The sequence below is a fragment of the Hemibagrus wyckioides genome, linkage group LG08 (genome assembly GCF_019097595.1).
Source record: "Hemibagrus wyckioides isolate EC202008001 linkage group LG08, SWU_Hwy_1.0, whole genome shotgun sequence".
Taxonomy (NCBI): Eukaryota; Metazoa; Chordata; class Actinopteri; order Siluriformes; family Bagridae; genus Hemibagrus; species Hemibagrus wyckioides.
Genome location: NC_080717.1, coordinates 9,122,983 through 9,138,334, shown reverse-complemented (window position 1 = coordinate 9,138,334; position 15,352 = coordinate 9,122,983). Strand labels below are relative to the sequence as shown.

The following is a 15,352-nucleotide window of genomic DNA, read 5'->3' as shown; positions in this document are numbered from 1 at the left end:
AAAAAAAAAATGCATGTAAAAAAAAATAAAACACAAATCACAGAATTGAAAACACAATTTAAAAAATAAAACAAACAAAAAAAGAAGAAAAAAAGAAACAGTAGGAATTAAAAACAGACATTTTTGCTTACTTTACACAGATGTTTGTTCTTTCTGCTACTTTTTGCTCGTCATTAAATTTTCTGTTTATTCACGCTTCACTTTTCTGAGTTTTATGCAGATTAAGTGGCGGGATAAAAGTCTGCATTGGTCCACTGCTTCTCAACCTACTGCCCTTCTCTAGCCAATCAGTAAAGTGACGTCACTGACTCTGCCGGTTAGTGTTTGAACCTGTCTTGAGTAAGTGAGAAGATGGGCGATTACACACAGCTACATGTAATCCATATCAATGTATACGTTAGTTAGATGCCTTAATTGCCCAAGGAATTAGTTGTAATATGTCTAAAATGGTCCTTAAATGTTCCAGTTGTTTTGTGCAGGTGTGGAGGACATGGTGCTTTCTTCCTAGAGGAGCAGAGTGTTGGGGTCGTGCTTACAAAGACTGAGTGGATGCTGTGGTCACAGTTTAGGACAGACATTGAACCAGACTCCCCACCCCAAATTTGTTTTAAACTGTGTGAGGCAAATTGTGGAATAAATCTGTTTTAATTACATTTATAGTATCACTCTACAACGCTTATGTCTAATAACCCTAAATCCTTCTGCAGCTTTTATGGTGGCATGCAACTCCATAATGATGTTGATCTATCTCTAGCACACAGACAGAAATAAAGAGTCTAGAAATAATTTCTAATTTAAAGACTTATTTTCAGTTGACAGATTTTTGACTCTGACAAGAAGCCATTGTTATAATATGAATAAACATCTCTCCCTCTCTCTGGCATTAATATACAACATTAACAGTCACTACTTTAATAAACTTCATTTTCTTTCTTTCTTTTTTTCAATATAGGCCAGAACTAGCAGTAACAGCCCTGGACACAGAATTATAAAAACTGCAGCAAGACACTACTGCAATGGGCAGAAACAGAAGTGCAGAGTCAAATACTTTAAAACCAAATCAAACAAATCAAACGTACATCTTTTATCAACAAGAACGCTACTGTAATGGCAGTCCTGAACATTCTGACTAAAGCTTTTATCTTTCCTGGTTTCTGGATGCAGAATTTATTCTTCTTTTTCCACAGACAGTCTGCATCCTGAAACTATCAGGTAAAGAGCTATAAGTGTCATAAAAAGTAATACAGCAGACTTTCATATACTCATATAAAACTGCAAATCTAGCTATTATTAACGGTCATCTTGAAAATATTGCACGGGGAATCTATGCTTCAGTACAGCACCAGCATGCACTTGGCCATGTTCTGATCAGTGAATGTCCGTCTCTGATCCTGGTGCCCCTTGATCCTGTATCTGACTGACCTGAGCCTGTGGACACGGTGATACAGGACTCTGATTAAGAGTCTGGGTTAATACAGTAACAATAACGCTATGCTAATGATGGTATAATGATACACTTGTCCAGTTTATTTAAATATTCTTTAGCATAACAAGAGGTAACAGGAGGTTTGACACGATACTACAATAGACACACATAAGAAGCTTTAAGCATATTAATTGACTCTATGCACGACTACTTCCGCATTTCGTCTCAGTTGCTCCACAACTTCCAGTGCTGTGCCAGAAGTGTTTTTTACCCATCGTTTCAATGAGAGCTACCAACATGGCATTTTACACTCGCTGCATGCAAGAACTTCCACAGATATTACAGTGAACGATGTCCATCGAATTTTAAGATTAGCATTGGTCACTCCTTCAAGTAAAAAGGAGAAGGCCTTCAGATTGTATGTTTCCAGTTATATCGACCACTTTGAAGGTACATGTTCTCAAGCTAACGAGCTAATGTTAGCTAGTTTGGTTTGTGACACAGCATACTCTTAGTGTCAGTGTTTTGTTTACTTAACCTTTTTAAAATCTTCTGTTTTTAGTTTCACTAATGTTATGTTAATACGATCTGTATGACACTTTAAAGCTATAAATGTCACATTTTTCTGTTTCTGAAAAGCATCAGGTGACCGGAGAGATCAGCGTGAGGGTGACTTGTGTCAGATCTATGAGGAAGACAGAGAAGCCACAATGTTGTAAAGTTATTTATATTTATATGTTTACAGAAACACTGTATTAAAGTTATATATATTTAATAGTGTTTCAGTAACCATGTAAATATATATAACTTTAATAGTGTTTCTGTAAACATGTAAAGTCATTTATATTTACATGTTTACAGAAACGCTGTATCAAAGTTTTTTATATTTACATGTTTACAGAAATGCTGTATCAAAGCTATTTATTTACAGACACATTATTAAAAATGTTTACAATTACTCAACTGCGGTTGCGGGTCTGCGGTTGTGAGGCCGGTTGGATGTACTGCCAAATTCTCAGAAACGCCTTTGGAGACGGCTTATGGTAGAGAAATGAACATTCAATTCACGGGTGGTCAACAGCTCTGGTGGACATTCCTGCAGTCATCATGCCAATTGCACGCTCCCTCAAAACTTGCGACACCTGTGGCATTGTGCTGTGTGATAAAACTGCACATTTTAGAGTGGCCTTTTATTGTGTCCAGCCGAAGGCACACCTGTGCAATAATCATGCTGTCTAATCAGCACCTTGATATGCCACACCTGTGAGGTGGACGAATTATCTCGGCAAAGGAGAAGTGCTCACTAACACAGATTTAGACAGATTTGTGAACAATATTTGAGAGAAATAGGCCTTTTGTGTACATAGAAAAAGATACTTAGATCTTTGAGTTCAGCTCATGAAAAATGGGGGCAAAAATCTCCAGTATTCTTCTAGAATATAGAAAATAAATCCCTAAACAAAAAACACTGAATTAAAAGGTGTGTCCAAACTTTTGACTGGAAGTGTATATACATACATATACATTATATATATATATATCTATATACATATATACACATATGTGAATAATACAAAAAATTCTCAATTATCAGAAATATTGACAGAAATAATCCATCAACTCAATTATTTGAGTGGATTACATCACGAAGTCCAATTAAGCAGATTTTTTTTAAATCAAAAATTGCTAATTTTTTCCCCCTTTCTTAAACCTTCAAAAAATTAGCCACTTAATCAGGCGTTGTTTGACCACAAGAAACACCGGTCCCGTTGCCTTATGGGATAGTATTTCTGTCGTGCAGCATCACGGTGGCAGAGCAGTAGGTCATCCTCTACTGCTGTATTTCTCATCTACTGATTTAATAATACTGATCAAATCCACACTACACTGCTATACAGGCTTTGGTCTACTTTATAGCAGGGGAGGAGAGATTTGCTTTCACATGAAATTTGAAAAGTCTTGTGAGAGTCTCATGTGTCATTTATACACGATTTCTCACTGAACCTCAACACCTTCAAGGAGATAAATAAATAAACAAAGAAGATAAAGTAAAGGGCATGCAAAGAGCTAAAAGCCACAACTGCTATCTATCTGAAAGCACTGTTAAACTAGCCACACATAGATTGTAGGGGTGCAGCTTTTACATACAAAAGGCTTTTAGGCCAAATAATTAAATCACATTGTTCAAGCAATCACATTCTCAGCCATTCAAAAAACATGTAATTCATGTATTTATGCAATGAATCTGAGTAAGGCCCTTATTTATACATACATATATATATATATATATATATATATATATATATATATACACTATATTGCCAAAAGTATTCGCTCACCTGCCTTGACTCGCATATGAACTTAAGTGACATCCCATTCCTAATCCATAGGGTTCAACATGACGTCGGTCCACCCTTTGCAGCTATAACAGCTTCAACTCTTCTGGGAAGGCTGTCCACAAGGTTTAGGAGTGTGTTTATGGGAATTTTTGACCATTCTTCCAGAGGCGCATTTGTGAGGTCACACACTGATGTTGGACGAGAAGGCCTGGCTCTCAGTCTCCGCTCTAATTCATCCCAAAGGTGTTCTATCGGGTTGAGGTCAGGACTCTGTGCAGGCCAGTCAAGTTCATCCACACCAGACTCTGTCATCCATGTCTTTATGGACCTTGCTTTGGTCACTGGTGCACAGCCATGTTGGAAGAGGAAGGGGCCAGCTCCAAACTGTTCCCACAAAGTTGGGAGCATGGAATTGTCCAAAATGTCTTGGTATGCTGAAGCATTCAGAGTTCCTTTCACTGGAACTAAGGGGCCAAGCCCAGCTCCTGAAAAACAACCCCACACCATAATCCCCCCTCCACCAAACTTTACACTTGGCACAATGCAGTCAGACAAGTACCGTTCTCCTGGCAACCGCCAAACCCAGACTCGTCCATCAGATTGCCAGATGGAGAAGCGCGATTCGTCACTCCAGAGAACGCGTCTCCACTGCTCTAGAGTCCAGTGGCGGCGTGCTTTACACCACTGCATCCGACGCTTTGCATTGCACTTGGTGATGTATGGCTTGGATGCAGCTGCTCGGCCATGGAAACCCATTCCATGAAGCTCTCTGCGCACTGTTCTTGAGCTAATCTGAAGGCCACATGAAGTTTGGAGGTCTGTAGCGATTGACTCTGCAGAAAGTTGGCGACCTCTTCGCACTATGCGCCTCAGCATCCGCTGACCCTGCTCCGTCAGTTTACGTGGCCTACCACTTCGTGGCTGAGTTGCTGTCGTTCCCAAACACTTCCACGTTCTTATAATACAGCTGACAGTTGACTGTGGAATTTTTAGGAGCGAGGAAATTTCACGACTGGATTTGTTGCACAGGTGGCATCCTATCACAGTTCCACGCTGGAATTCACTGAGCTCCTGAGAGCGACCCATTCTTTCACAAATGTTTGTAAAAACAGTCTGCATGCCTAGGTGCTTGATTTTATACACCTGTGGCCATGGAAGTGATTGGAACACCTGATTCTGATTATTTGGATGGGTGAGCGAATACTTTTGGCAATATAGTGTATATATATATATATATAAATAAAGAGATAAATGTATAAATGTAAGTCGATCTGGATAAGAGCATCTGCCAAATGCCATTAATAATGTAAATGTATAATGTAAATGTAAAATGCAATCATTTGATAGAAGACATACAAAACCTCCTGTGTTCATTAGCAACTTCAATTTTTCACTATTACACAGATGGTCGAGTCCAGCAAGACACGAAGAACCCTCAAAATAGCTTTTAAAACAAACATTGTACTTGAATTGCTTGGGAATACTTTTTTTTAAAACAGTGCTGAAATGTAAATATAGCTATGTTGCTATATGATGTCTCTCACATGCTAACTTGACCAGTCAGTTAACTGAAGACCCTTAAGCAATCCAACGTGCTGGCCATTGCCTAAATATCAAGAAATAACATACCACATCTTATAGAGCATAGACAAGACAGTGCAAAAGACAATAAATACAAGAAAGACAACACAAAAAGAACACAGGACACTTAGCGCCGAAAAAGAAAGAAAAGAACATGTGTAATGGAATGTAAGTGAAATAAAATAAGATAAAATGAAATGATGTAAAAAAAATATTGTGCAGCAGCGGTTGAGGTAGTGCAAATAGAAATAAACATAAATACAACTATAGCAGCAGATGACAGGTGGAGGTAGTGCAATAAGTAATGAACAATATAAATTATGTGTGCGTGTGTGTGCGCATCCACACAGTCAAGAGAGAGAGTGTGTGTATATGTGTGTGAGAGAGACAGAGAGTTGTATACAGTTCAGTCCTGAGTGAGAGTGTGTGTGTGTGCTATTTTTATTAGTCATTATTCCAAATGATGTAATAATGATATAGTCTAGGACAGATATGTTACAAACTTGTTGTTTTAACCTGTTTAGAAACATTGTATAAAGAGATAAAATGTATAGTATTAGAAAAAAAAATAAGAAAAAGCATAAAAATAGTGCCTTCAGAATGGACAGAATAAACATACACATAGAAATATAAAAACAGGGGAAAGGGTAGCAGAGACCTGGGTGATGGAACCAAAAGAAAGGCTAGTGGTGTAGATGAGTGCGTCGGGTACGTGAGATGGGGGTGGTGACCTTTGGAGTCTCACTCTCTGCCATGACAGCATCTTAAAAAAAAGAAAAAAGAAAGAAGCACAATTATGAATTTAGCTGTATGTGTCACAGATCATACACCCAGTTTACACAATATAAAACATTATACAATTATCCCACAAACAGATATAGTGACAAAAAAATAAGTCAGAATATTTCATTTTGATATAGAAAGTCAGTTCTCCCTCTGTAGCAGCTCTCTCAGTAAGGTAATATCAGATGCATGCCACTGCTATGCTGAGGACACTCAACTCATTCTCTCCTTTGCTCTCTGCTGTTCATCCATGGAGATCCATACGTTAGGATTTTGTGATCTCCCTGGACAACTCTCAGATCACAATCTGTTCACCCACCCCTGGGGTAGACCCAGACAACTAAACAGCCTTCTCACCTCACATTCCTAAACTGAGTCACACCGGTTTCTCCCTAATATCAGGAGGATTTGACCATTTCTACATTTCCATACAGGTAACTCAGGTGCTTGTCCAGTCCCTTGTTGCTATTCTGGTCCATTCTGGTGTACAGGTTTTCTCAAATTATTAAAGACTGGAGCTTTGCACTGCCATCTCACCTTCTTCCTCCTCTTCTTCGTCACTGCTAAAGGTGATGACTATTTTGGGGCGAGCATGGGAGGTTTTGGGGGTCACCAAGTCACTGTCATCCATCTGGGATTTCCCACAACCTGCAAGATGTTATTTTCAAGATGTTATGGTGACATGCAGAATGTGTCACATTAATTATTTGCCCTGGATGCGCATTAAAGAATATAGATAAGAATATAAAGAATATACATATTTAAAAGAAGGGATAACCCCTGCCTTGTGTAGAATGTTAGTCAGGCATTCAGACGGTACCAAGAGGTGCGAAAATAAGCTGCAGTTGATGTGTCTATAAATAAACCAGGCACACAGAAAGTGTGTGAGGGAAATCATTTTGAGAAACAGCAATGTGTCATCTTACCTCGTGTTGGTCTGCGAGCACTCTTGGGCACAGGAGTGTTTTTCTGCTTTTCCAGCTGCTGCTCTCGCTCTTCATCTTCCAGACCTTTTGTATGCACTGCTGTTAACTTCTTCTCAAACTCCTCTACCTGAGCCTGTGGCATTAGAGGACAGCAATAAGACATTCAATTAAATTGGAGCATAAACAGTTTAGCAAACATTTATAATCAAAATGACACTTTACATATAGTTTGAAAGGTAAGGATAATTGTAAATAGAGTGCTATGAAAATGTATTTTAAAGGTTTTTCATTATTTTGTGGTTTCCATTTTGCATTTAAACCTTTGTTTTTAATATATGGTTTTAACAAAATCTATTCATTTTAATGGAATCACCAACATCTTGCAATCACCTCAATAACAGCATCAGCTGAAGATTATATCAGAGGTATTCAAATGTGGGTGTGTGCAGGGGAGTACAGTTAAAGACGTTAAAGAATAAATAGAATTTACCATCAGACTTATTGATTTTGCCAAAGAGCTCTAAATTTTAACTCTAGAGTACACTGGAACTCAAAAATATCCACCCCCACCGACGCAAAAACAAAATCCATCAATGTGTTCATCTTATCTTTCATTAAAAGCGTTTAGTTATTGTTAAACAAAATTAATTGGGGAAAACGAGTGTCAAATCTAACTTAAATAATTTTAATGGTAATGATTTTTGGATAGTGCTTTAAAATGTGCAGCCTATATGCGTTGATCTCCTTATCTAGCCATGGGGTCACAGTCCAGTGACTTCTGTGCCGGTGCCAAGCCCAGATAAATAGAGAGGGCTGCATCAGGAAGGGCATCCGGCGTAAAACATTGCCAAATTTAACCATGCGAATCGTCAGGACTCTAAATTTCATACCGGATCGATCGAGGCCCGGGTTAACAACGACCGCCATCGGCGCCGTTGACCTACAGGGCGCTCGTGGAAATTGGGCTACTGTTGGTCAAAGAAGTAGAGGAGGAAGGAGAGTGTGCAGACAGAGAAAGAAGAGGAAAGGTAAGAGTGTAGGACTGAGAATAGGAACTCTGAATGTTGGTGCTGTGACAGGGAAAGGTAGAGAGCTGGCTGATATGATGGAGAGAAGGAAGGTGGATATACTGTGTGTACAGGAGACCAGGTGGAAGGGTAGCAAGGCTCATAGTATAGGAGCAGGATTCAAGCTGTTTTATTATGGTGTGGATAGTAAGAGAAATGGGGTAGGTGTGGTCCTGAAGGAGGAGTTTGTGAGGAATGTTCTGGAGGTGATGAGAGTGTCAGACAGGGTGATGAGTCTGAAGTTTGAGATTGAAGGGGTGATGTTGAATGTTGTTAGTGGTTATGCCCCACAGGTAGGTTGTGAGTTAGAGGAGAAAGAGAGATTCTGGAGTGAATTAGATGAGGTGATAGAGACTATTCCAACAGGTGAGAGAGTGGTGATAGGAGCAGATTTTAATGGACATGTTGGTGAGGGGAACACAGGTGATTAGGTGGTGATGGGCAAGTTTGGAGTTAAGGAAAGGAACCTTGAAGGACAGATGGTAGTGGACTTTGCTAGGAGGATGGACATGGCTGTGGTTAACACTTATTTTCAGAAGAGGGAGGAGCATAGAGTGACTTACAGGAGTGGAGGTAGGAGCACACAGGTAGACTACATCCTATGTAGAAGAGGCAATCTGAAAGAGATTAGTGACTGTAAAGTGGTAGTGGGAGAGAGTGTAGCCAGACAGCATAGGATGGTGGTGTGTAGGATGACTTTGATGGTCTGTAAGCAGAGGTCAAAGATAGAGATGGAGAAGAAAACCAAGTGGTGGAAGCTGAAAAAGGAGGAATGTTGTGAGGAATTTAGACAGAAGTTGAGGCAGGCTCTGGGTGGTCAGGTAGTGCTGCCAGATGACTGGGAAACTACAGCAGAAGTGATCAGGGAGGCAGGAAGAAAGGTGCTGGGTGTGTCATCTGGAAGGAGGAAAGAAGATAAGGAGACTTGGTGGTGGAATGAGGAAGTTCAGGATAGTAATCAAAGGAAGAGGTTAGCCAAGAAGAAGTGGGACATGGACAGGACCGAAGAGAATACACAGGAATACAAGGAGTTACAGCACAGAGTGAAGAGGGAGGTGTCTAAGGCCAAGCAGAAGGCGTATGATGAGTTGTACACTAGGTTAGACACTAGAGATGGAGAGAAGGACTTGTATAGGTTAGCTAGGCTAAGGATGTGTGGCAAGTTAGAGTTATTAAGGATAGAGATGGAAAGGTGCTCACAAGGGAGGAGAGTGTACAGAGGAGATGGAAGGAGTAGCCTGCTTTGAAGAGCTGATGAATGAGGAAAATGAGAGGGAACAAAGAGTAGAAGGGGTGAACTCTGTGGAACAGAAAGTAGATAAGATTAGAAAGGATGAAGTCAGGAAGGCTTTGAAGAGGATGAAAAGTGGAAAGGCAGTTGGTCCTGACGACATCCCGGTGGAGGTCTGGAAGTGTCTAGGAGAGGCGGCAGTGGAATTTTTAACTAGTCTGTTTAACGGGGTTTTAGAGAGTGAGAAGATGCCTGAGGAATGGAGAAGAAGTGTATTAGTGCCGATCTTTAAGAATAAGGGTGACATGCAGAGTTGCAGCAACTATAGGGGGATAAAGTTGATGAGCCATACAATGAAGCTATGGGAAAGAGTAGTGGAAGCTAGGTTAAGGAAGGTTGTGGAAATTTGTGAGCAGCAGTATGGCTTCATGCCCAGAAAGAGCACAACAGATGCAATTTTTGCTCTGAGAATGCTGATGGAGAAGTATAGGGACGGTCAGAGAGAGTTGCACTGTGTGTTTGTAGACTTGGAGAAAGCGTATGACAGGGTGCCAAGAAAAGAGCTGTGGTACTGTATGAGGAAGTCAGGAGTAGCAGAGAAGTATGTCAGAGTGGTGCAGGACATGTATGAGAGGAGCAGGACAGTGGTGAGGTGTGCTGTAGGCCAGACAGAGGAGTTCAGAGTGGAGGTGGGACTGCATCAGGGATCGGCTCTGAGCCCCTTCCTGTTTGCTATGGTGATGGACCAGTTGTCAGAGGAGGTCAGACAGGAGTCTCCTTGGACAATGATGTTTGCAGATGACATTGTGATCTGTAGTGAGAGCAGGGAGCAGGTGGAGGAAAACCTGGAGAGGTGGAGGTTTGTGCTGGAGAGAAGAGGAATGAAAGTCAGTCGTAGTAAGACTGAGTACATGTGTGTGAATGACAGGGAGGGAAGTGGAACAGTAAGATTACAGGGTGAAGAGGTGAAGAAGGCACAGGAGTTTAAGTACTTGGGGTCAACAGTCCAGAGTAATGGAGAGTGTAGGAAAGAGGCAAAGAAGCGAGTGCAGGCAGGTTGGAATGGGTGGAGAGAGGTGTCGGGAGTTCTGTGTGATAGAAAAATTTCAGCGAGAATCAAGGGGAAGGTGTACAGGACAGTGGTGAGACCGGCCATGCTGTACGGTTTAGAGACAGTATCACTGAGACAGAGACAGGAGTCAGAGCTGGAGGTAGCAGAGCTGAAGATGTTGAGGTTCTCTTTGGGAGTGACACGGTTGGACAGGATTAGGAATGAGTACTTCAGAGGGACAGCTCATGTTGGACGTTTGGGGGACAAAGTTAGAGAGGCCAGGTTAAGATGGTTTGGACATGTCCAGAGGAGGGAGAGTGAGTATATTGGTAGGAGAATGTTGGACATGGAGCTGCCAGGCAGGAGGAAAAGAGGAAGGCCAAAGAGGAGGTATATGGATGTAATAAATGAGGATATGAAGCGAGTGGGTGTAAGTGTTGAGGATGCAGAAGATAGGGATAGGTGGAGAGAGATGATTCGCTGCGGCCACCCCTGAAGGGAAAAACTGAAAGCAGAAGAAGATATGCGTTGATCTCCTGTGGTCAGCTCAGATGCAAACAAATACAAAATACTGCAGGAGATAAACAGTAAAAGTGTCAGCAGTGTGGAACCATCTTAAAGTTTCTAACAAGCAATTAGCAATAAGACAAGCAATTTTTAAAAGCATATGTTGAAAATATACTGCATTATATTTTTAACTGTTCAGTGTTTCCACTTCTCACCCTGCAGTACTTGAGTACCAAAGTTAGGGATTTTTGGGAGGGCATGAGAAAAGTTATGAATATGCCTACATCCTTGTGTGGAGTGTAACGTACTTTAAACTGGGGCTCGGCTCTGCGGCGGAGTTTGGCCAAGATGGAGAGCAGAGGTTGGTAAACCGCATCGGGTGGGGAAGAAAGGGAAAAAATGGGGAAGAAGGGGAAGGAAGAAAAAAGCACACACCTAAATATGCAGTAACCTCCTAAAACTTATAAATAATGATTAAACAAAGAACACATTCAAATCAAGTCAAGTCCAGAAGCTTTTATTGTCCTTTTGACCACATATAGCTGATGCAGTACACAGTGAAATGAGACAACGTTTCTCCAGGACCCTGGTGCTACATAAACAACACAACAACATATAATTACAAAACAACACAGAGAGCTAAGGACAGAAAGTAAGCTGTCCTAGCTACATAAAGTACATCGTGTGCAACTTGGTGCAAACAGTGCAAGACAAAAGACAGTGCAAAGAGACAATGCAGTACGTATAGCAGCAGTTGAATAATGTGCAAATACAATTCAAATAATAGATGACATGTAGCCTAACAATAAATACAGGAACAAATTATAAAATAGCAATATATTAAACTATAAACAAAAGAGAAAAATAATATTTAAACATCAAATATTTCAATATAAAATAGACATATAACTTTGTAAGAATACAAGCGCTATATGCAACATATCTATATTTTCTTAATTTTTTTGAGCAACTGCTTTTGTCATCGTCTCTGTCACTGGACAATAAATTCTGGCCTTGTCCTGGCTATGTCCAGTTGCTGATGTCCACACTTTCTGCAAGTGTTGGCCTTCCACTCACCTAATGTATGCACGTAGTTGACGTGGCACAGGTGGTTGAATGCTGTTGGAGGAACACGTCTCGGCTGATGGACCATCACGTAGGGTGGAGTGCTGCTGGGCTGGGGAGTGCTGGTTGCCGAGGGTCCAGGGTCCATGTCCAGAGTCCGAATGTGGGTTCGGTGTGGGGACCGTGCTTGATAGAAGTGCTGGGCTCGATGGGAACAGCACCAGCTTGCGCCGGTATGCCTAAAACAACATGATGAAAAAAATATACATTAACAGTCTACATATATGGCAGTAAAATTTAAGCAATGGGTAAAGAGTTTAGGAGAGATATTTCAGATATAATATACTGAGATATTTACATACCAAATTCTCCTCCATAACTTGAGTGGGAGAATCTGAAGAAAAGTGATGAGTGTCCACAGGCCTGCACTGGACATTTACTTATCTGTAACATTAAAAAAACACTGTCAGTTGACATGCAACCTATAGATTACATGGTATGGCTTTATGTCTTTTCTATACATACCCTCTGTTGAGGAGCAGGTCTGTCCCCAGCTGCAGAGGGACACACACCTGTGCTGGAAAACTGCCATGGCCTTACGAGATTTTTGAGGCTTCAGTAGTCGAACATCTGTGAAAGTTAAATTCAGCAAGCTAAACTGAATAATAATTAAATCATAATGTACAATAATTCAAAAAATCGAAACGAATTAAAATGAACAACATGCAATTCTGTACAATTACCAGCCCTCTTAGATTGTAAATCGTAAATAATAACACTATAATAATAGTGCACTGTGATGTATAATAACAGTAAACTATGATGTAAAAAAAGCAAATATTGGTAAAAAGGGATATAGTTCATTAACAAAAGCATTCCGGATTATAGTATTGGACAAATTTATGTTAGTAATAGAAACTCCATTCACCAATAGCCGAGGAAGACGAGGTGTTACATTATTTTCAGATAAACTCCAAGATATCTGAACTATAGACTGTGGGATAGCTTTGATGATGTTATCATATTGTTTTCTGTCAAATAAATTAAATTTGGAACTAAAAGTTTCAAAAGACATTTGCATGACAGACCATACTCCTTTCTCCCACCAGTTTTTGTAGAATATAGATTTGTTCCTAAACACAACATATCTACAGTTCCATAGAGGGACATTATGAGGACTCAAATTATGCTTATAGATCATTTTCCAATAAAGTAAGACCTGTTGATGAAACACTGATAACTTAACAGGGTCATAATCACATCTAAGGAAAAAAATGGATACCTCCAACTTTCATAAATATTTGGCTAGGGATATGAAACCAAAAACTATTTTCATTTTTCAAAAAGGATTTTTGCCAGTTTGTCTTAATCATACCATTAATACACTCAATGTCAAGGGATTTTAGTCCCCCTAACTGTGCTATTTGTGTCTTTATAAATTAATTTAACTAGATTAATAAAGTTTTCTCCAAAACCAAGTAATTCTAAAGTACGAAAATAAATTTGTGTTCAATCATGTCAAAAGCCTTAAAAAATCTAGAAATAAAATGAAACAATCTACGATTAAATAATTATAATCCAGTAAGTCAAGCACAAGTCGTATATTATTGTGAATTGAGCGGCCTTTCAAAAAACCTGACTGTGTCTCTGAAATAATCTGTGAAACTCCAATTTTTAATCTGTTAGCATAAATATGAGTTAAAACTTTAATAGTCATTATTAAGCAGAGTTATGGGCCTTCTTTGAGATTGTCTATTAATTTTGGATTTTTTCCAGGTTTAGGGATGAGAGTGATAATCCCTTGGTTCATAGTAGTCGGAAGAATATGGGATTCAGATATTTCTTTCAACATATGAAAAACAAGGTCTTTAATATATATCCAAAAATGCCTATAGAAGTTACTCGTCAATCCATCTGAACCAGGCGATTTGTCTAATGATAAATAATTCATTGCTTTTTCAAGAAGCGTTTCTTCATCTCAATCTCAGTTCTTCACTGATGTATGTGATATCCCGGAGGTCATGTGATGTCCAGTAAGATGTGTTACCATGGTGAAAGTACACCAGTTTGAAGGATCAGTTACCTTTAGCTCACATCATGTTACTTGATCAATTTATAATGAATATGTTGTTGCTTATATGTGATTTGATGTAATCTAGTTATTGACCCTGATTGGGGTGGGGGTGTTGACTTATGAAAGTAGTCATGAACAGTAACTAATGCAGCATCTAGGATTCTTATACCGGAAAATGACAGCAAGGTGCATTAGTTTTGCATAGTTTTGGTCTTTAAATCAATTGTAAACAGGACTTTATTGCTACTATCACAGCAGTCAAGTAAGGTTACTTACAACGGTGATGTACAGGTCCGAGCCGTCCTTACGGAGGTGTTTAATGGCAACCTACAAACAAAACAAAAACAAAACACCCCTGTGAAGTGTAGCAGTGGACAGATGGAAAACTTTCAAAAAGGTGAGGGCGGAAGGTGCGAACAGAACAGTGAAAAAGGTGGGACAAATAACACGTGGGGAAAACAGAAACGAGATCACGTGACCCAGAAATCATAAACACAGGCTTAAAACTAGTGCCGGGATTAATGAAGTTTTATCTAATCTTATTTTAGGGATGCCCTACAATGAAATGACAACCAGAGAAAGTTTTTGGAGAAAGTGCACATGCAAAAATCTGGACAATGCTCATGTCATTAACCTCATTACGCTCTACAGTTCATGTATTGTGTTGACCAGTGCAATCTGCAGGATTTGCACAGGCATTTACCTGCTGTCCATCTTTCCTACGAACACCTTCGTACACTGATCCAAAGCCTCCACTCCCCAGCAGATTTCTGATGGTGTACAGATCGAGATATCTCTGTGCTAAAGAAAACAAATAAAAAAAAAGACACAAAATGAGCCTCGTGTTTGTTGTCCTCTTCTGTGTGTATGTAACGCGCTGAGTTAGCATTAACGTAAGGGATCGCTCGCCTAACTCAAGTTGCAGCAGAAATCACACGAAGCTCACACAGGTCGCATTTCACATCTCGAGGGGTTTTTATTTTTTACTAGCAACAGTGTTATTTATTTAAAGAAGACAAATTAAATGAGCAACAGAAATGAAAATAAAAACATCGGAGCCGCACTCATGCTGTACTCGCGGCTCACGTGACTGCAGACTGACCACAACACAAAAAAACAAAATGGCGCCCTGCTCTTAAAGGAGCCACAGCTTATTTCACTCGTTACAGGTGAAATGGTCAGTAATAAATCAGTGGTTTATTTCGTGTATGTGTTTTTTATTTCTTTTTATACAACAGCACAATAACTGCTAACCTTATCACAGCATTCTGATCATGGGTAAAAAAAAGCCAGTTGTTACTT

The 15,352-nt window shown here is 39.8% G+C and overlaps 2 long non-coding RNA genes across 2 annotated transcripts; both read right to left on the bottom strand.

The window, feature by feature from the left end:
• Window positions 1–5,905: 5,905 nt before the first annotated feature.
• On the bottom strand, window positions 5,906–7,178 carry LOC131357511 (uncharacterized). The gene is made up of 3 exons (XR_009205281.1): window positions 7,056–7,178; window positions 6,667–6,777; window positions 5,906–6,109 (listed from the first exon to the last, which is right to left on the bottom strand). It is a non-coding gene; the product is annotated as an uncharacterized LOC131357511 (long non-coding RNA).
• A 4,258-nt stretch (window positions 7,179–11,436) lies between these two features.
• On the bottom strand, window positions 11,437–15,135 carry LOC131358131 (uncharacterized). The gene is made up of 5 exons (XR_009205350.1): window positions 14,754–15,135; window positions 14,327–14,377; window positions 12,502–12,606; window positions 12,339–12,420; window positions 11,437–12,215 (listed from the first exon to the last, which is right to left on the bottom strand). It is a non-coding gene; the product is annotated as an uncharacterized LOC131358131 (long non-coding RNA).
• Between the last annotated feature and the right edge of the window lie 217 nt (window positions 15,136–15,352).